This window comes from Triticum dicoccoides, chromosome 2B (assembly GCF_002162155.2).
Source record: "Triticum dicoccoides isolate Atlit2015 ecotype Zavitan chromosome 2B, WEW_v2.0, whole genome shotgun sequence".
Taxonomy (NCBI): Eukaryota; Viridiplantae; Streptophyta; class Magnoliopsida; order Poales; family Poaceae; genus Triticum; species Triticum dicoccoides.
The window spans coordinates 426,835,721-426,857,790 of NC_041383.1; the positions used below are offsets into that span (position 1 = coordinate 426,835,721).

Consider the following 22,070-nt stretch of genomic DNA (forward strand, 5'->3'; position numbering starts at 1 on the left):
CGGGGCGGGCCGCGGGTGGGCCGAGCGGGCCCGGCGGCGGGGTGACGTGGCGCCTCCTAATTGGCTGCAAGCGGCGGCGGACGCGTCCGGCGACGAGATGGACATGTCCGGCGACGCGGAGGGAAATTAGGGTAGGGTTTGATCTGAGCGGATTTTCGGGGGAGGCTACATTTAAAACAATACAGAGGCTAGCCAACTCGCATGGAGAAAGCTCCGCCGATTTGAGCCTTCGTTAGCCGTACGATTTTGGTCAACGCAGTCTTTTTTTCACTGCTGGCCGTTGGATCGTGGCTGGAAAACGTTGGTGCAATTTTGACCGCGCGCTGAATTGTGGACAGGGAATGACCTGTGGGCTCGGGGCGGGATCTGATTGGCTGGGTTTCCCATTTTTGGGTGCGCGGGCAGCCTCTCCTGCCGCGCCGCGTGCGCACGTCGTGGCCTCGTGGGCGCTGTGCCATTCCCGGTTCCTGCTCACCCCTCTCGTTCGCCTGTTGGTGCAGCTGCAAGTGGGTCTACCTGCTCCTTGGTCCCACACGCCGGTCTGATGGCTGTGGCTTTTTCGTGTGAGCGTTGGCTACCGCATCGCATCGTGGGTCAAACGCGCGCTGTCCGTGTCGTGCGTTACGGGGAGCAGTTGTGCAGGGATGGGCCGATGCGTGTGTTGCCGGCTTATGCACCCGCGTCTGCCCTATAGTGCTGATGGGTGGACAGAAGTTTCTCTGGTCCCATTCGTCGGTGGCCCTGGCTGCGCCTCTCGTCGCGGTCGGGATTCGCCCGTGCGCTGCGCTCGCTCTACGGAACGTGCAAAAGGGTCAAAACCCTAGCCGCCAGCAGTTCTCGTCAAGCTCGCGCCCCCTCTGCCTCGTCTCCTCCCTGCTCCCTCCTCTCCCATGACGCCGCCCTCGAGCCCGCGCCGCCTCCACCTCGTCTCCTCCCTTCTCCCTCCTCTACAACGCTGCCGCCCTCGATGCGCCGTAAGGGACGCCGTTGACACGTCGGGGATACGCAGCGGCGGAGCTCAGCCGAGCACAGCAGAAACCCACTCCTACCCTATTTGCTCGATTGACAAGAGCAGGGCAACGGATTGGATCGAGGGCGCCCTGGCCTCACTGCCGCTGCACCTGGATTCTCTAGCCGCTGCGTGGAGTCGCCCTGGCCACCGCGTCGAGTCACCTTCGTCGCCGCCGCGAGTCAGCTCCACTGTTGCCGCCAGGAATCCCTTCCTGACAAGGTAACATCCTCCAAATCCCTGCTCTCCATGGTCCTACTGCCCTGCTTGATGTGTGTGTGGCTTCTAACTGGAGAGGGTCTCCGCCGGTGTCGGCCTGCACCGGTGAGGTCGGGCGCGACCTGGCTTCCAGGGCGGCTTGACTACAGTCTACAGGTGACCACGTCCCTTTTCTCCCCTTCTCTCGTATGTATCTCTCTATGTTGTTTCTTATCCTTCCTCACACGAAGAAACACACAGAGCAGTAAAAAATGGGAGGATTTGGGAGCTGCTCCGTTTTGGATATGGGGGCTGCACGGGCTTGGAGCAGCAAGCCATGGCAACGAAGGTGAATAAAACACATACTTGTACTGTAAATAAGGTTTTTTCATAGTGACACCGACAAAGCTTATGCATGAGATAGCGCATCATTGAATTTTGTTATTCAGTTTTGTAGCATTTATGCCATAGCAAGGTGCAGGATAAATGCCCCTCTTGACCTATTCTATTTTGGAATAAGGTTGCGCCAGATTTTATTCAAATGAACATTGTAAAGTATGTACTGTCATGTTCTAGATATGTCGAAATTTCAGACCAAACAAGTTTCCTACTTCTCCCCTTCATGATCTCTTCATTTTTTTCTTAATATCATTTAGTTTCCATTTGTATTTTTGTGATTGGTAGATAAAAGCTTGCGCAGTTGCACTTGGCGTTTATGTTACTATATATTCAACTAATTGTACAAGAACCATCTTAACAGATCCATTATTTATCTGTCTCCCTGTACTTAAGGCCTATGTTGTAAGGTTCAGTGGTCAATTGGAGTTTTAATTTCCTAGCTGTAGCTCTAAATAAGGTTTCCTTTGTTATGCAGTATATCCATATTATAATTAGAGGAGAGGAGTTGTACTGCCTTGCACATAATGCATTTTAATTCCTTATTTCTCACATCCCGAAAGTCACATTACATCTATGAACCAGAAGAACTAGAGGTATGAAACTCCTAAGAGGAAATATTCGCCTCCCTTCCGATCTTCAGATCTCCATATTTGGTGAATGCGGTGTTTTGGTTTCGTTGGATTACTATCTCTATTTGGGGTTTAGATATGAATTGATGTTTTAGTTCGAGCGTGGATACTCGGCAGTGGTGATTTAGATATTTTTGTAGAACAGAATAGTTAACTCGGTCTATTTCTGGAGAACTGCAGTGTAGATGATATATGTATGAGCGATCGTAACACTGAAAATGCAAAATTTACAGTATGGTGTAATGATGGTCGGTGGGGTGACTTTTTTGATGGCATTGCCCAATGCAGTTTTTGGATTTCTACTGAGTGGTACTGTGTTTTGAGATTTGTTTTTTTGTGTTGCTATCTGCAGGAAAGTTCCTAGGGATTTGATTGATGGAGGCATCACTATTTGGAGCTGGATTATCCATTTTTGCAGCATCAGCAATGTTGTTTTCGTTTGGAATGGCCAGTTCTCAATTTCTAAATCGGCTATACTATACTTCTTGTCAGGTTACATTATCTTGCTTGGTTTCAGTCTATATGTAGCACAAAAATAGGTGACATGGTTGGTTTGTATGTTACACTAAGGAACACCACCATAAGGAAAAGGGCATTGCACTTTGTTTATATTTGGTCTGTTCCTATTCGGTTTGCTGTAGTACTTGCTACACCATTTGAAGTTTCTTACTGTTTGCTTCTTGCTGTTCCATTGTATTCAGTTATGATATATTTTTCAACTATACAAGCACTTGGGTAAGTCAGGAAAACTGAACCAACGACAAACATTTTACTGGTGATGTTTTTTATCTGAGATGTGAAAGATGCATCTTGTCCCCTGATATATTGGCTTAATCTCTTGATTTTTTCCCTGACATGCTAATATAGAGCCAGATATGCATGATTCATCATACACATTACAGCCAATTATCCATTGGTTCTTTTATCCATAGAGGTGATTTTGTTTGGACCATTAGTCTAGGTAGTGACATTTTGATCGATAAGGCACAAGTTTATTTTCTTTTTCACTCGGGCTACACTAAAGTAAGCATCACCGTTAGTGAAAAGAAGGCATACAAATCATGAAGTCTTTGCCTTGGCTATGTGCCTCGTTTAGTTGTCACTTATTTATTTCTGGGAAGTTATTAAATTCTCATCGAGCTTTCCTTATGCTTTACATTGCTAAAGAAGAAATTTAAATACGCAATATTTTTGATATGCGAGGAGGTGAGAGGAGATGAAAAAGGGTTGTAATGTCTAATGTGTAAGGTTGTACTTTGGCGCGTCTCTGGCCAATGATGGCTGGATCCATCTGACGCTCTTCCAAGCAGAGCAGTGCAGATTTGCTGACTAGTACAACATCTAAACCTTGGCTACTCTAGCTTCTTTTTACATCTCTTAGTATCAACAAATAAGTTGGTTACAGTATATACTTGAAGATTGCATCAGGCACAAAATGCTTGGCTAATCAACCGGTTAATTGAGTTGTGCCTACGAAGGATCAGTAGAATAGTTGGTTTCTTCTAAAATAAATGAGGATTAGTTTGGTTGCCATGTAACGGTAAGGCCAGAATGGTGGTACTGAAAAGTGGTTCTGTAATGGTCATATGAGTTGTGGAGTTGGAACTTGATTCTTTTTAAGTTGGAGTGGCTAGGTTGTCTATATGTATTGCATTATTTTTCTACGGCGTGCTGTTCTTTCTAATGATTTTTTTAAAAGTTTAGTATTTAAGTTTACGGCATTATTCTGCGGCATACTGTTCTTTCTACAACATACTGTTAATATCTTATTCTTTTCAACATTACACGGTTAAAACCTTCTGTATAAGATCTTGCGCTTTCAACATCTGCTCATGGCGCTGTGCGTATTCTGCTATGAACTGTTTACATTAGAGAGTTGTGGTACCTTCATTTGTATGATTCCTTTTAGCTGATGTTGGTTGCTCATACTGACAAAATGTGTGTTAACAAATGATTGCAGAGCAGCAGAGAAACGTGTTTCTACGAATGTGCCAAAACTGATGGATTTAACTACAGGTATTGCACTATTATTCTACAGGTATCGTTGTATTGCATTATCCAACTGTAAGTCTGTTCTAAACTCTAAGCCCGATGTAAATGTGATGGAAGATTGGGCCATTTAATTTGAACCAAAAAGGGTGATATGCTCTCAGTTGTTTGAATCTGTCCAGACCTGAAAATTAGATATACTTTGAAAGCTTGATGTATGAGTAGGAGATAGTTGATAAAGGTGTACTCTTGTAGGAGATTATTAGTTGATTACCTGCTTCTATGTGGTGAACAAATGAGTAAGCAGTTTAGTTGATAAAGGTGTAGGCAACACAGCATTTTTGTTCCATTTTTTGGTTTGTAAGTCAAGGATGTTTAGCCTTTGCTGAATATGTTAATTGTGAAACAGTTTTGATGCAATTTTTGAACCGTTCAGTCTGTTTTGTTTGTGCAGTTCATGGTACCATATCTGCAGGCTACATCTTGTGTAGATTTGGCTACCACATTATATGATGTTGTTTCACTTTGCTCAGTCAAGGTTTCAGTAAAAAAATGAATTGAACATATTTTTGTAGACATACAAAAACGGTCTGCATTTTTTACATCACCCTGACATCCAATTCAAACTATATTTTCTGCCTAGACTGTTGCATACCTATGAGATCATGGGATAACTCAGACATGAGCCGGTGTCCAGTGTGCAGTGAGGGTGAGTAATGTGGCATCAGCCTATTGTGGACCTGTGTATTATACTCCTTCCGATCAAAATTAAGTGTCGTTGTTTTAGTTCAAAAACCACGACACTTATTTTGGATCGGAGGGAGAGCATTTAAGAGATTCCTTGCATACACATGATTCAGAAAAGTACAGTGTGGGATGCCATTATAAACTCATGAAGTCTGATCCTGGTAGTGACATGATTTACTCTGTTTGATCAAATAGGTCGAAGCCAAAGCTGTTCTTATTGAATCTCATGATGCCCCTGATGCTTGCTGCTGTAAGCAAGAAAATTGAGTACAAGTTTCAATGTCAACCTGAGTTTTCATTGTGGATGTTTGAGAGTCAACCTGAATTTTGAAAAGAACTTTTAGGATGATTAGCTATAGTACTGTGACAAATAATCAGGAAAGATAATTTTGTAGGGTGATCATTGTCTTTCATAATAATATTATAGCCGTCGGCCAAACAATGAAGGTTGCACTACAACTACTCGACTACAAGTTTTATGTGGAGTTTCTCTGTACAGCTTGCACGAACTCAGTGAGATCAGGAATCATAATTGCTCACATTTTTTTCTCCTGAAACGGATGTGTCATCCCTGCATTTTTTTTCTCGGAATCAAGGATGTTTCAAACATTGTGTGTGAGCTCACCTTCAAAATGTGGCAACAGACCATGCCCATATATGATCAAACAAACCAAACAGACACGTGTATACTGAACTGTCTTTAGAGACTTAAATTTCCATAGAATTGTTTGCTGTATTTCTCCCTCTTGTCTGCATTGTTGTGAGTGCAACTGTCTAAATCTGAAGTATTCAGTTCTTCTGTCTGCCATGACGCTCAATGTCGTAACAAATTTCAGGATCAAAGCAAAACATTTTGCTATGCATCTGAATTCCCTTTTTCAAGATGATACAAACTTACAATCAAATATTAGTACCCTAATTCCTAATGGTAAAACCTACTTCTACTGATGAAGTCAAATATTTGTAACACTTTGGTGGTTGACACTCTGCTCTTATTCAAAAATAAAATTAGTGGAAAAATGCAAATATTTTCATTGCATGCATGGTTTTAAAAGGGACTTTGTGCCATTTGACGCAACTGATCATTTAGAATTCTTTTTGTGGTGATGGGTTATACAAACTCGGATTTCGCAATGTGATAGACATTTTCAAAATAGCATGGTTTGACACATGGGAGTATTGAATATGTCCTTGAAGAATAAAACTATTTTCATCGACAACATGTCTTTAACGGGTCTCTACGCCATTTGGCGCAACGGGTCAACTAGTATTTATAGGTAGAGGGAGCTAGGAGAGTCCAAATGAGGAGTGGTTTTCGGCCACGCGATCGTGATCGAACGACCGAGAGCATGGAGGGGAGTTTGCTGGGTTTTGGGCCACTTTGGAAGGGGTGTTGGGCTGCAAGGAGAAAGGGGCTTATATGGTTACCCGGTTAACCGTTGGAGTACCAAACGACCTCCAAATGTCACGAAACTTGACAGGCGGTCTACCGGTGGTATACCAAGGCCACTTGGCAAGCCTCGGTCCATTTCGAGAAAGTTTAATACCCACTCACAACAGGAGAGAAAAGGGGAACGCCGGAGAGCATAGGAGCGCCGAATTGCAAAACGGACAACGGAGAAAAGGCTCGGATGCAAGAGACGAACACGTATGCAAAATGAAATGCACATGATGACATGATAAAATGCAACACGCAAGTAAATGACATGGCAATGACGACGAATAACTGGCGGACACCTGGCGCATCGGATCCGGGGCGTTACAACACTCCTCCACTAACAAGAGATCTCGTCCCGAGATTTTAGGACCGAGACGGAAGGGAAAAGGAATGAGGACCAAGACAGTAGGTGATTTGGACGAGATTACCTTACAACCAACCTAGAATTACGCAGGAAGGTGCTTTTTGCACTGATAGTGGAGATATACTGACATACTGCAACAAGAGGTGACATTGTGTCTGTGGTAGCCTCGTCACCTTCAGGTGGTTGTGGCTGTTCAATCATTTGTTCCATAGCTTGCTGAAAGTTTGAACTTGTAGATTAGTGTACAAGATAAGTTACTAATGGGACAAAAACAAAGAAAATAGGTTTCACGTTTATACATAACTTATTTTGGTGAACTACTGTAATACATTAGCATGTATTGTAGTGTCAACTACATAATAAAATCACTTTCGGCATATGTCCATGTAGCATGCCTACTGTATTGTCTATTTCCTCACATTCGTTGACATCTAAGGATAAAGAGACATGGTTTAAAGTAGGATGAACATGGTATGACATCATTCATATCATGGGCAAACAAATATCAAACAAACAAGCTATTGTATCATTGTGTGGGCACGTGAACATCACAACTAGATTACAGATCAAGACCAAAAGAATATCCTTACTCTCCTTTTAACCGTGTAAGGTGAAATGATACGTTAAGACAACTATGTATAAAAGTGAACAGAGTAACTGACATTGGCTACAAACTAAGCAGCTAAATGAACATGTCACAGTAACAAGCAGTTCAAAGGCAGGAGGAGTAAGGACTTACAACAGCGGCTTGAACTGGTGTGCTCATGCCCTTCATCTTGCTAATGTAGCAATCCTTAAAGATTTGCACTGCATTCGATTCAGGTTCTTTTTGGTCCGCACGGGCTTTCCTCTATATTTGGAACAAGTCAATATAGATATGATAATATGGCACAGAAAAAAGAAGGAACTAGCAGCTATTTACAAGAGCCTCGCAGTGTGCAATATAGCTACGAGATCCAGTTGTCTGTTGGAATTTCACTTTAGAACGGTTGGTCTTGTTCTTCAAACAGTTAGCCTAGAAGAAGATACACTTGTAAGGCACATACGTAAAAACTAGTTCAATATGTGATTTGATCAAATACATATATCCCACCTGAGACTTTGGATCAGACCAGTGTTCAACAAGTGATGTCCAGTCTTCATCTGTAATATATTCCACTAGAGATGATTGGGCGATTTCATTGTTAGCCTTGCCTTCAAAGTGAGTTTTTCTAAGGTGACACTGATACTGTCGTGGAGCAAACTGAAAAACATGAGTGCTTGCTTGTTTAGTTGCATCATCTTTCGGATCCAACTTGAACCTCATCTGTTGAAAAAAGAATGTGAGTCTTATTAGGAGGAAGCTAGAAAGTATGGGACAGAGCAAGACAATATTACAAATTGCGACGAATAACATTACTTACGGATAAATGGTCAAGGAAGGTGTTAAACTAGGTATCCTCTTTCTCATTCCTATACTGGATCCACGTTGGGAGGATACGTGCATGACACCTAACAACAACGGCTGCCTCTGATACTAACTTGGCTGATTCTGTAGCATCACGTGGCCTTTTTAAACCTGCCTCGAAATGGATCTCCATTCTCCCTCCTTTGGATTTTGTTAATTTGTGAAGCGTTATCCCCGATGTCTGTTTTCGCTTGCGCCGTGGTGCTAGTTCAACAACGAATATGGAAAGTGTTAGTGCACATCAAACTGTGAGAGTGCATATAAAGGAGCATGCAACTGTAACTTGACTCGGTCAGGTACCGTCTTGGTGTTGATGCTCATGAAGTTCATCTGATCTTACCAAGTCTTGTTGTGTCAGCACTGCTTTGGTAGTAGTGTTAGGTGTGAAGGCAGCTTGGGAACTGGCCAGTTGCGGAGTAAACAAATGAGTAACTCATTGAGATGCCGGTACAGTTGAAGGGGATGTTGCAGCTAGTGGAGCAGGTGATACTGTGTTTGTAGATTTAGCCGGTGGACTTGGACCTTCTACTGCACTATAAGTACCAGCAGAATCTCAAGGGAAGATCATTTTCCGTTGCACCCGATGAGTGACACCATTCCCTACTATATTCTTTTCCTTGCTCTTTTTTGGCTTTGCCATGTCAAGCCATACCCAAAACACAAAAGAATAAAATCGCTCTTCAAAACTCATTGACGCATGATATAGACAAGCAATACTTTGATGTAAGATAATCGTATGAGGATGGAATATGTAAAAAAAATAGGACGGCGTGTCATATTCACAGCTATGATGTGTAAACTAAGAAGAAAGATTTTCAAGAAAATAGAAGTAATGCAAGCTAGACACCATATGAAAGATGCAACCAATATCACTCTGCCAAGTTAAAAGTGTCCTGTCATAAGTAGCATTTCGAAAAATTAGAAGCAGTACAACCTAGAAATCAATGCAATATGCAACCACTATCACACTGTCAAGTTAAAAGCATTCAATCATGAGTGATTGATGCGGGGTACACAACAATAGTACTTTGGTGTAAGAACATGATATGATAGATAGATACAGTGTATTCTAGACATAGAAAGGCATGCCATATGCACATGTATAATGTATAAACTCAACAGGTGCAATTTAATCAAAATAGAAGAAATACAAGCTAGACAACATATGCAACATGAAACCAATTATCACACTGTCAACTTACAGCAAGCACCTGCGATGGTGGAGTAGGGGAGATGAACTCATCATATAGACTTGGGACTTCAACTGCAGTAGAAGTAGAAGTGGCAAATCTAGAGAGACTCCGTTTGCCGGTCCGGAGGACCACCAATATCCCTAACTTACTCTTTTCCTTCCTCTTTTTGGATATTGCCTTCTGAAGTCAAAACCACAAGAATATGAATAAAATTAGCTCTACATAACTGGTTGATGCATGATACAGACAAACACTAATTTGATGTAAGGCAAGCGCATGATAGGAGGATGGAATATATACAAAAAAATACGGCATTGCATATTCACACATACAATCGAAGGATGGAATATGTTTGAAAAACAGGAAGGAGAAGGCATTTCAACAAAATTAAAAGAAATGAAAGCTAGGCACCATAGGAACATGCAACCAATATCACACTGCCAGGTAAAAAGTGTCTCATCACAAGTGCCATTTTAACAAATTAGAAGAAGTACAAGCTAGAAGACAATGCAAGATACAACCTACATCACACTCCCAAGTTAAATGTGTCTTATGGGTAAGTGATTGCTGCAAGTATAAGTTGTAAGCTACGCGGATGCAATTCAATAAAACTAGAAGCAATACAAACTAGACATCATACGGAACACACAACCACATATAACAGTGCCACGTTAGATCAAGGACCTATGATGGTGGAGTAGGGGAGATGTGCTCATCATCTACACAACTACGTTGACTGTCCAGCCTTGTGTTGTCTTGCGAATCTTATTAGGAGGATAGCGGAGTAGAATCTGTAGAGACCCTCTACTTGAGTTGCTCTGAAGGACCACCATCATTCACTGACTTACTAATTTCCTTCAACTGTATTGATTTTTCATTGTGAAGTCAAATCGATAAGAAAAAGGAATAAAATTTGCTCTTCAGAACTCATTCATGCATGATACTGACAAACAGTACTCGGATGAAAGGCAAACACATGATACGAGGATGGAATATGTACGAAAAAAGGACGACGTGACATATTCACACCTATGATGTGGTAACTAAGCAGATGGCATTTCAACAAATTAGAAGCATTGCAAGCTAGACACCATATGAAGGATGCAACCAATATCACTCTGCCAAGTTCAAACTGTCTAGCGTTTCAACAAATTAGAAGCAGTACATGCTAGAAATCATTGATGACCCACAAGTATAGGGGATCTATCGTAGTCCTTTCGATATGTAAGAGTGTCAAACCAGACGAGGAGCAGAAGGAAATGACAAGCGGTTTTCAATAAGGTATACTCTGCAAGCACTGAAATTATCAGTAACAGATAGTTTCGTGATAAGATAATTTGTAACAGGTAACAAGTAACAAAAGTAACTAAAGTGTAGAAAGGTAGCCCAATCCTTTTTGTAGCAAAGGACAAGCCTGAACAAACTATTATATAAAGCAAAATGCCCCCGACGACACATGGGAATTATTGTCAAGCTAGTTTTCATCATGCTCATATGATTCACGTTTGTTACTTTGATAATTTGATATGTGAGTGGACCGGTGCTTGGGTGCTGTCCTTACTTGGTTAAGCCTCCCACTTATGATTAACCCCTCTCGCAAGCATCCGCAACTATGAAAGAAGAATTAAGGTAAACCTAACCATAGCATGAAACATATGGATACAAATCAGCCCCTTACGAAGCAACGCATAAACTAGGGTGTAAGCTTCTGTCACTCTAGCAACCCATCATCTACTTATTACTTCCCAATGCCTTCCCTAGGCCCAAATCATGGTGAAGTGTCATGCAATCGACGTTCACATAACGCCACACTGGTACACATCAGTGCTATACAAACGGTTTTTAACCCCTTTCTGCGACGACATTTGGAACCGTTGCCTAGTGAGTGTGGGCAATAGGGGTCCTTCCCACATGACCCAGAAATCGTCGGGGATGGGCGAGAGGCTACTGAGTTCCCCATAGAACAAACATATGGGAAGCCGCACCAGCCCCACACGTTACATCTCGATGTTACGTTTCTGATCAGAGAGACATCCCAAATGATTAGGCCGCTATAGTCGGGTGAAAAAGGTGGACATCAACATTTAATCTGCCGATATGTTTGTGATAGGAACGTTATTGCACACGTTTCAACAATGTAAAATGTGTGAGGTGCCTCTACTAATGCCAACGTGTAAATTTTCGTAACTGTGCATGATTGGTATTCCTATCACACACGCACACTAGTTTGAAACGTTTGCCGTATTATCATGAATCGCACACGCATATGAGATGAAATCGTGTGTGCGTCCGACGGGCATCGCAAACGTTTCACGTCAAAGAACAATCTATTTTCTTTTTTCATCGCACACGCTGTTTTCTTTCTAACCATGTGCACATTATTTTATTCGCTCCTGTACATTTTTTTGGCTGTAATTTATATTCGAATTGGAATTTTTTAAATATGAAACTTGCAATTCAAATTCTCAGCACAATGGTTCAACAACGAATCCATAAATAAAATTGTGAGTACAATATGTTCAGTAATTACAGGATTAGACAACAATTAACTATGATGAACCATAATATTTACAGGCGGTAAAGGTGAAGAGACAAGTGTAAATCATTTTGACTGCAGATGTTGTTGACGAAGCGAAATGCCAATAATGTGCCTTCCTGCATGCCGTAGGCACGAACAACTTTTGTCCAACCCCTTGTGACGACCGCCCACTCATCCTTCACCGCCTTCAGGAAGACTTCTAGAGTATTATCATGGTAGCATGAATTATATACTTTAACCTCAGTTGCCTCCACTCCGGTCATGTAGCTTGCAAGGTAATCATCAGTAAATAGCTTCCAAAACCACTGAAAAGAGAAAATATCAGATCATGAGGTCTAATAGAGTAACTTGTTGTGGGCAGGGGGAAAAGGCACCATATTACTTACCATCCTAAAGTTCACTAATGTCTTGGACAAAGTGTGAATAAAGAGCTTAATTCCCATCACCCATTTCTTTCGCCTAACAGTCTTTCTTAGTTTCCTCACTTGATGCTTGTTCATGAATATCTCATTGCCCCATACGCAAAAGGGATCAAAGCGTGGATCAGTACCGCTCATATACGTACCTACAAGCAACCAGTAAATGTTAGAAGCTAAATGAGATTGCACAAATGATGCAAAATACAACTACCTACATTCCTAAGTACAGTATTTTTAGAGATTTCAATATGAACTACATACGGATGTATATAGAATTATAGATATAGTTTAGATTAGAATCTAGATTCACTCATTTTGCTCCTTATGTAGTCTATATTGGAATCTCTAAAAATACTTAAATTTAGGAATAGATGGTGTATAAGACATGGGATGCAGCTAACCTCGACGGCAAACAACAGCATCGCCCATTGTAGCCCTGTGTAAGTACATGGAAAGCCAATGCTAACTACAACAGGGTTAACATCCACCAAAAATAGCAAATGGTAATAAAACGGCAACATCTGTAGTGATATCTTCATTGCGAAGAGTAGCATGGCAGCAAAGGGACAGATTAAAAAAATGGACACAACTGTTAATTGCAACAGGCTTAATAGCATTCTAATTCATGTTTTGTAAGTTTGTAGCCATTGAAATACAACTGTTTAAAAATGGATACAACTGTTAATTGCAATAGGCTTAATGGCCATTGAAACCGGTACTGATAAAAATGCAATTGGCAGAGTTAAACATCACAACGCAGGTGCTGCCAGAGCAGGTTCTATTCTGCACATCTTTGGTTTTGTCGCTCTTTGAGAATTATTTTTTGGCTGCGAGGCTCATTTCGAACTATGGAGAAAGTTCTTTTTCCTCGTCCCTCATCATCAAGGCGAAGGGTCCATATTCGAAGTGGGTGGCGCCGAAGTATGGCGCATAGCCGGATCCGGCTACCCTGTTGGGACTCCAAAAAGGGGGTGTGAGGCATGGTCTTTGGAATAGTTTTACATCAAGGATGTTCCCCTTCCGGACCCAGTTTGGCGTGGACTTCCCGAATTTTCCAATGCTCCTCTGAAGAAGCTACTCAACAGGCGCCCCAAGTCTCCCAAGCAAGAGGACAGTGCAGAGGTAATGATACTGGTTAGCAAGGTCAGATTACATGCCCATTCCGGACTCTCCATCATCGAAGTCATGGCCATCGCGATAAAATGATGCATCCAACCTCTCCAATCCAGAGTAGCCCCTTTATGGTGCTATAACGGGGAGGATGACACGTCTGGTTATAGGCGAGAGGGTCCGGATAACCAAGCCGCTCTGGCTGCCATGCTGGCCGACCTGTATAAGGGGGAGGAAGAATAATTCGCCCGCTTGAATTGTTGGGAAGGCTTTTATATGTACAACCCCATCGAGTGGGTAAGTTGATCATTTATTAGCATTTATTTTTCCCTTATCGTTGAGATTCACTAATCAAACTACTATGGTTGCCTTTAAGAAGACATGGAGGAAGGTAGTCGAAAACATCCGGATTCCATGAGGATCCAGATATATTTGTAGAATTTGATGATGGAGTCTACTACCAGGCGAGCCTTGACGGCTCAGAGGTAGCCATTATGGCCGACTACCCCGACCTCTACCCTTTCGTTAAGGTAAGTGTTCAGAAATCATTCTCAAAGATAGATACCTCCACTCGCATCTCACCCACCGCCCTGAACCATGTTTTATAGGATCGGCGCTCAACAAGCCATACCCAAGCACGGCAGCCAAAAGAAAGATAACGCCTTCACGGGGTGAGCATGCAAAACGAAAGGAGACCGAGAGCGCCATTGAGGCCCCTCCATCACCAAAGAGGTATATTACTCACTTCATGCCTAGGCATAAGGACGAATTGTCATATTCTTCCTCCTATCATCTCAGGAGAGGTACACAGCAAACCATACCAAAGATCCCGGCCAGCCAAGCTGTAGCCAATCTAGCGCCGAACTCGTCAGCTAGGACAGGGGCTCATACCGGGGTGGCGCCGACTCATCCACCTCAAGAGGATTCGGATAATGTATTCGTCACAAACTCCAGAGTAGAGAGCGCGATGAATCATCGATGTCTGAAGGAGACCCTGTGCAACTTCGGCCTTTACTAAGCAGGAATTTGCCGCTCTTAGTACTGTGGATGCCTATATCCGGGCCGCTCGGGATGGACTCACTGGCATTGCTCACCTGTTTCCAAAAGATATACAGGTAACAGTTTGTGTAATTTGAATAGATATGTGTCAGTATCCCCCGAGACTTAAAGCGGTAGAGACTAACCAATTTGAGGATCGTTATAACCGCAGGTTCTCAAAGAGAAGAACAACGCACTGTCCTAGGAGCTCGAAAAAAACCCAGACACATCTCAATGCTGCTATCGCAGAGCTTGAATAAATGAGGAGCGCTCCCATGACCAGGGGCGAAAAGAAAAAACTGGAGGAGAAAGTGAATAAGCAAGCCGAAGAGATAAGGAGCTTAAAGGCTCAACTCTCAGATGCGCAGAAGGAGAACCAAAAGTTGAAGGGTGGCATATTCGGTATGACTCTTGAACCATCCGGAGGACTTGCATAATCCTATAATACGAAATGTTATAATGCGGTTCTTGCAGGTCTGTTAACCGGCCGTCATGAAGAAGAAGTGTTCGGGTTCCAAGGCGACGTTCTAAAAGAACTGTTGAAAGTGCACGAGCGGGCCCGGAAAGCTATGAAGAATATGGTCAAAGCCCTATGGCCTTCTGATGACCCTCCCGAAAGTATGGAAAGGTTGGTGAACCTATTCAAGGGTGCTCGGTGTCGCTTCGAGTTATGGAAGACATCCGCATGCCGAGAAGGTGCGCGAGAGGCATGGGTAATGGTGAAGACGCGCTACACCGGACTTGATCCGAATCATATGGCCTGGGTTGGGCCTCAAGGATCGGATGGAAAAAAATTCCTGTAAACTTGGTATATGACCAAGTGATGATAACGGTGAAATATTTGCAAGAAGACTGTAAGCTAGATAGTCATATAGTTGGTGTAGAAAAAGAGTAGGCATTCAATTCTATGTAATAATTTACTTTATCATCGAACTTTATCTCCGGCCTAACTTGTAAAAAAAATTCATCGCAGGCCTTCGGCTTTAACCTCCGAACAAAGAAGTTGGAGTGTTTCCGGATACTATGTTAAATAAGAAACATTTATTATGTCTGGAAACCAGGCAATCCGGTCATATTGCTCAAACAGACAAAAACGTGTTCGGGGAGTTATGTTATATTACTGCTTAACGTAAGAAACATCTTCCAAGGAAAATTGTTCCGTTAGGGGTTCCTTTCCTTGGGTCGACATGTTGAATCATGCATGCCTAGGCATGTATCCGAATTACGAGCAGCCTACTCCATATTTATTGCAAATCAAAATAGCCCGTCGTTGTTTGCCGACCAATTATTCCCTTAAGATCGCTAGCTTTCGGCTTCACCCGTGCGAGGTACAGATCCGGATAACCCGGTTGTAACAATCACAGAGGTACTCCCTTTACACCCTAGCTGAGCAATCGGGAACGTAGGGTATAAGCACAGGAGCAAGGCAACCCAGCTTGGGAAAAACTTAAGTCATAGAGGTGCATATAATGGCAAAAGATGTATAAAACAATCGACATATGCAATGTAAGCTATAAGCTTTTAATAATAAGCTTCGTTAGAGAAGCCCCCAGGTATAGTGGGATGTGTACATTTAAAGATGTGTACCCCTAATAGTGCGGTAGATCCGAACATACCCTGGGATAAAAAAGGAAAAAACAAGAAAGGAGGGGAGAAAGGAAGAACCTAGTCAAAGTAAAACATAAAAAGACCGATCTATGCGTAAAGTCTTCGGAGCCGCGCGGCGTTCCATGGGTTCGGTTCAAGGTGGTTATCCACTGCATTGCGAAGGCGATAGGCTCCTCCTGTAAGGACTTCAACTATAATGAAGGGGCACTCTCATTTTGGTTTGAGCTTGTCCTTTTTCTTCTCTGGGAGGCGTAAAACAAGTTCTCCGACATTGTATGTCTTAGCCCGCACTTCTCTGCTTTGGTAATGCCTGGACTATTGTTGATAAAATGCGGAACGAGCCTTTGCAATGTCGCGCTCCTCTTCGAGTCTGTCTAGGTCATCCTGCCGATCTAGTTTGGCTTATCGCTCTTCGTACATGCACACTCGAGGTGAGTCATGAATAATGCCGCAGGGCAATACAGCTTCTGCACCGTACACCATAAAGAAGGGTGTGTATCTGGTTGTTCGATTGGGCATGGTCCGCAGCCCCTAGAGTACGGAATTGACTTCCTCAACCCAGTGCTTATCTGATTCTCGTAAAGAGCGCACTAGTCTGGGCTTAATGCCACTCATGATCAGACCATTGGCCCGATCAACTTGGCCATTTGTTTGAGGGTGGTATACAGATGCATAGTCAAGTTTAATGCCCAACTTAGCACACCAGGTTTTCACCTCATCGGCTGTAAAATTGGAGCCATTTTTTGACTATAAACATTAGGGTAAGACCCCACTGCAATTTTTAAAAATTAATGGAACAAAGTAACAAGAAGTCTTTAGGGGCTTGAGATAAGCCCTAAAACAAAAAGGAACTAAAAACTAGGGAAAAAAAGAAAGAAAGAAAAAGAAACAAACATCCTACTAGCCTATAAACAAAGAAATTACAGAAGGCCTTCAAGCCAAACAGAAAATTGCCTCTCATGCTTCTTCCTCATTCTAAACTTTAGAAGCTTTAGTTCCTCCAGAAAAATGAACTTCCAGCCTTGAAAAGAAGGTGCAATGTTTTCAAAAATCTTATTGTTTCTTGTTACCCAAATGGCCCATGCTCCAAGTATGATGATCTCCATTTAAAATGGATACCTTAGTTTGTCTTTAAGATCTTGGAATGCTTCCAGTACAGACAAGTTTGGGGTTCTTGTTGGACATATGAAATCCCAGCATTGTTGAACAAATTGGCAACCCCAGAAGAGGTGATGCAGTGTTTCTTCTTGCTGACAACCTCCAATAGTACAGTTATAAGCCTCCAACACAAAATTCTTTCTTCTAAGCAAATTTCTTGTGTTGACTCGATCATGGAGAAGTTGCCAGAAGAAAACTTTATGCTTAGGCTGACAGGAACTCTGCCATATCCAATTGAAATGTGGAGGGGTTTGCTTATGTCCAATCAAGACTTTATATGCTTTGATGGATGAATAGTGTTCAGTCCCCCAAATGTAACTCCATGTGTCCAATGTCTCTAAATATTCTGATTGTCTCATGGAAATACAAATGTCTTCCATTTGTAAGAATTCCTCATATGCCTCAGTTGTCAAGGGGAGAAAGAAGAGATCCTGCAAGTACTCAGTCTGCAGCACTTGTTGGATATTCAAATGAGGGTTTCTAACAAAAGAGAATAAGTGAGGGAATTGGTGTTTAAGTATTGCTTGGTTCCATAGATCTTCCCAAAAGAATGCAGTGACACCATCTCCCACATTACATCTAGCAATAGCTTTGTACTGATCAATGAGAGCTAGGTTGGACTTCCACCAGAATGATCCTATCATGTTGTCCCCTGGTAATTTGCCATCACTATAGTATGTCTCCCAAATTAGGTTGACCCAAGCAATATCATGTCTGTTGAAGAATTTGTGAAGGTTCTTTATGAGCAAAGTTTTGTTGTGTGTGAAGATATCCAAAACTCATAACCCCCCCTGGTCCTTGGGTCTACACACTGTGTGCCATGCAACCAAAGCAGGTCTTTTGTCCTCCATATCAGGGCCTCTCTAAAGACAGTGCCTCAAATATTTGATGATCTGTTTTTTTTTATTGTAATAGGTATGTCCAGACAGCACATGAAGAAAACTGATAATGAGGTCATCACTGACTTGACCAGAAGTAATTTACCAGCTTGAGTCATGAAGATAGAGATACCTGCCAATCTTTTTGCAATCCTGTTAACTAGGGGGAGGCATTGCTCAACAGTTGGTTTGTATATTCCCAAGGGCAGGCCAAGGTAAGGGAATTGTCCTCGAGCACACTGCAAGGTGTTTGTAAAAATTTCTACCCTGTCTTCAGCAATATTCAAAGGGACCATGATTGACTTCCCATAATTCACTTTGAGCCCAGTTGCTGTAGCAAAAGTATTGAGAAGTGCCTTTAAACAGAACAACTGCCTAGAATCAGCTTGCATAATCACCAGAGTGTCATCTGCATATTGCACAATTGGGAAGTGAGGGCAAGAGTTGACTTGGAGTGGAGCAGTGATCAGGTGTAATCTCATGGCTTTGTTAAGAATGGATTGCAACAGGTCAGCAGCCAGCACAAAAATTAAAGGAGAATAAGGGTCCCCTTGTCTTACTCCTCTTTTGATGTGAATTCTTTTCCCAAGCACACCATTCAGTAATACAGAAGATGATGCAGTTGTGAACAGAGCTTCCATCCAAGAAATCCATTTCTCTCCAAAACCTTTAGCTCTAAAAATATCAATGATAGCAGCATGCTCAATTGTATCAAAAGCCTTCTCAAAATCTAATTTAATAACTAAGATTTCCTCCTTAGACTTATGACACTGGTGAATGTACTCATATGTCCATCCTAGGCAATCTTGGATCACTCTATCTTTGAGGAAGCCATGCTGATTAATATGCACCATTTGCAGAATAACTCTTTGTAGTCTATTGGCCAGCAATTTTGTAATTATTTTTAGTACTCCATTCAGCAAGGAAATAGGCTTGAAGTCATTTAAGGACAGTGGCACCTCTTTTTTTGGCACTAAAGTTATGAAAGAGGAGTTGACGCTCTCGAGATTTACATTCCCAGCATGGAATGCCAGTATAAGCTCAAAGACATCAGTCTTAATAATATCCCAACAACTTTTGAGAAACTCATTATTAAATCCATCTGGCCCGGTGATTTATCTGCAGGCAGATTTTTAACCACATCTTCAACTTCTTCTAGAGAAAATGGTTTTTCCAGATCAATGAAGATTTGGGTGTCCACTGTGTTTTCATAGAGATCATTGAGGTCAAAATGCATGGAATGTCCATTAGATTGTCCCAATCTATCTTTAAAAGCCTCCCATAGGATTGCAGCCTTTCCGTCATGATCTGTTACTTCCACTTGATCCTTATTCAACAACATAGCAATCTTATTGTGCCTGTGATTAATAAAGGATTTAGTGTGGAAGAATTTTTATTCTCATCTCCAAATTTAACTCCTTTGATTTTACCTCTCTGCTTCCAGTAAATCTTCTGATCATTGAGCATAGTTAATAAAAAGTCCTTGAGCATGGTCCTGCAATTATTCTCAAACACTGTAAGATCCCTGTATTCCTCAATCATATCACAAAGAAAGATACAGTCATTTAGATCTGCAATTAGCTTTTTATGACAAGCTAGAGTTTTAGCCCACAACTTAAGTGCTCTTCTGACATTTTTGAATTTTGCATTGATCTTATTTGCACAATCTGTATGACCTACTGGAATATTCCAAGCATTCTCAACCACCTGTTTAAAAGAGCTATGATTAAGCCAATAGTTTTCAAATCTGAACACTTTGGATTTTGGGATATTTGTGCCAGTTTTAATCATGCAAGGTAGGTGATCAAAAATTGGTTTAGCCATAGGAAGAGCCAAAGTATTTGGATAGCTGTCATCCAGGCAGCAGAGGTGAAAAATCAGTCTAACTTTTCCAGTAGAGGGTTGTCTTGCATGTTACTCCAGCTAAACTGCCTGCCTTTTAGAGGGAGTTCAATCAAACCAAGTTCACTTATAGCCTCATTAAACATAAGCATTTCATTAACATCCCCTCCAGGTCTGTCTCTATCTTCAGGTGTTCTGATAAAGTTAAAATCTCCCATGATAATCCAATCCACATCATTAGGCATTTGTATATTTCCAAACCAGTAAATGAACTCAATTTTATCCTCATGATTGCAAGGACCATAGATGTTTGTGAGGACCAACTTTCGGAAGATGTTCTACAAGTGAACTGAATGGATAAAGAGAACTTGTTTTGAAACATTAGTTCTCCATTAAATAATGCTCTATTTCAAGCAGTGAGTATACCACCTGATGCCCCAATGGAAGGTAAGTATTCAAATTTATTAAACCTCTGAGGACATACTTTATGAATATAGGCTAAATCAAAGTGTTCTCTTTTAGTTTCCTGCAAACACACAATCCCAGATGCACTTTCTTCCACTTTTTGCCTGATAGCCAACCATTTATCAGAAGAATTGATACCCCTCACATTCCAGTTTAGGATGTTCCATGTCCTATTGTTATTCATTAAAAACCAACTTTATGTTTCTTTTATCAGCAGGGCCCACCCCCTGATGATTATCCCAAACAACAATGTTATTGGGATCCACATAAAGTGCAATGCACCTGCAGCAAGGGGGTACATTCCAATATTTCACAGAAGCATAAGACCAGGAAAACCAAGACAACCAGTACTTATATCCAATAGATTTCACAGAATCAGAAAAAGGAATAGTCTCTATCACAGTAAGATACCATAACTGACATTTCAGCAGAGTACAGAAACCAGACAAAAGGTGCCACCTAGGGCTAACATCCATTGTGCAGCAGGTGCAAGGGCTACAGTTCACTGCATACATATGACAACTAGTTCCCAAAATAGAACAACAGATCATTCTGCTATCTAACATAGGCTGATGTTGTAGACTCATCCTCACACAGGTCTTGATTGTACTGCATCTCCTGTGGCCTTGGACACCTTGGCCACATCATCCTGCCCCTTCTTCTTAGGTTTCTTGGACAGTTTTTCTTGTAGCTCATCCTCAGCAACCTTACAGAAAGATTTAGATAGATTTTGAACCACTGAATTCTGAATAAGTGCAGGTATAGCATTACATGGCAAACAAGATTTAGCATCACATGATTTCCTTCTAAAGCCCTTATTATCTTTTTTAATCCTGTCACTCCTTCTTACCTCAGTTTCCACCATAGGTTCTTTATCTCTCCTTTTTCTTGAGATAGCCTCTCCAAGTGGCATGACTTTATTTGGAGACAGTTGTTGCAGAGGACTACTTGCTCCAGCGGAAGAATGAGCAGCAGGACTAATACCTTCATTTTCCTTGCCCAGTCCTAGGAGAAAATCTTTGCAGGTGGGTGCTTGAGAAGTGGCACATCCATCAGGTATATGAAAAAGCAGAGTTTCTTCTTGCTCACAACTAGGAGTCAACAGTTTCCAAATATCAGATTTGAGCAAATGCATAGTCCAGCCAAACTTATCAGGTGTCAACAGCAAATGGATTATGAAATTAAACCAACTTACTGGAATTTCAATTTTGAAAGTGGGTGTATCTCCTTGGGTTGCTGGTGCAAAGTGTTGTATCCATAATCCTAGCCCTTCTTCAGAGATTAAATGTGAGCCATCAATAACTTGCAAAGCATGATCTTGTGCCAATGTATGTAAGTCAAACATACAAGGGGAACCTGGCAAAGAGAAGGACCCATAGTTACCTTTAGGGTTTGCTTCTGATGATGAACCAATGTGAGGGACTGGAACATCTGCCTTGCCCTTGATATCTGAAATAAGATTTTGATGTGTAGGGATAGCAACCTCAGCAGTAACACTGTCAACAACAACATATGGTACTGCACTCTCTTCAGTAGGAGGAATTTCCTTCCCATTCTCAAGTTGCTTGTCTATGTCCAAGATGGGCACAGAATTGCTAGT

General features: G+C 41.8%; 1 long non-coding RNA gene across 4 annotated transcripts; it reads left to right on the forward strand.

The window, feature by feature from the left end:
* The first annotated feature begins 744 nt into the window (after positions 1-744).
* LOC119364042 lies at positions 745-5,520 on the forward strand. 4 transcript variants are annotated; one of them, XR_005174635.1, is made up of 3 exons: positions 745-1,556; positions 2,082-2,199; positions 2,588-5,520. It is a non-coding gene; the product is annotated as an uncharacterized LOC119364042 (long non-coding RNA). The 4 variants fall into 4 exon arrangements; XR_005174633.1 differs by lacking the exon at positions 2,082-2,199 and having other exon boundaries at positions 2,588-4,933; positions 5,167-5,520; XR_005174634.1 differs by lacking the exon at positions 2,082-2,199 and having other exon boundaries at positions 745-1,384; positions 1,469-1,556.
* Positions 5,521-22,070: the final 16,550 nt, after the last annotated feature.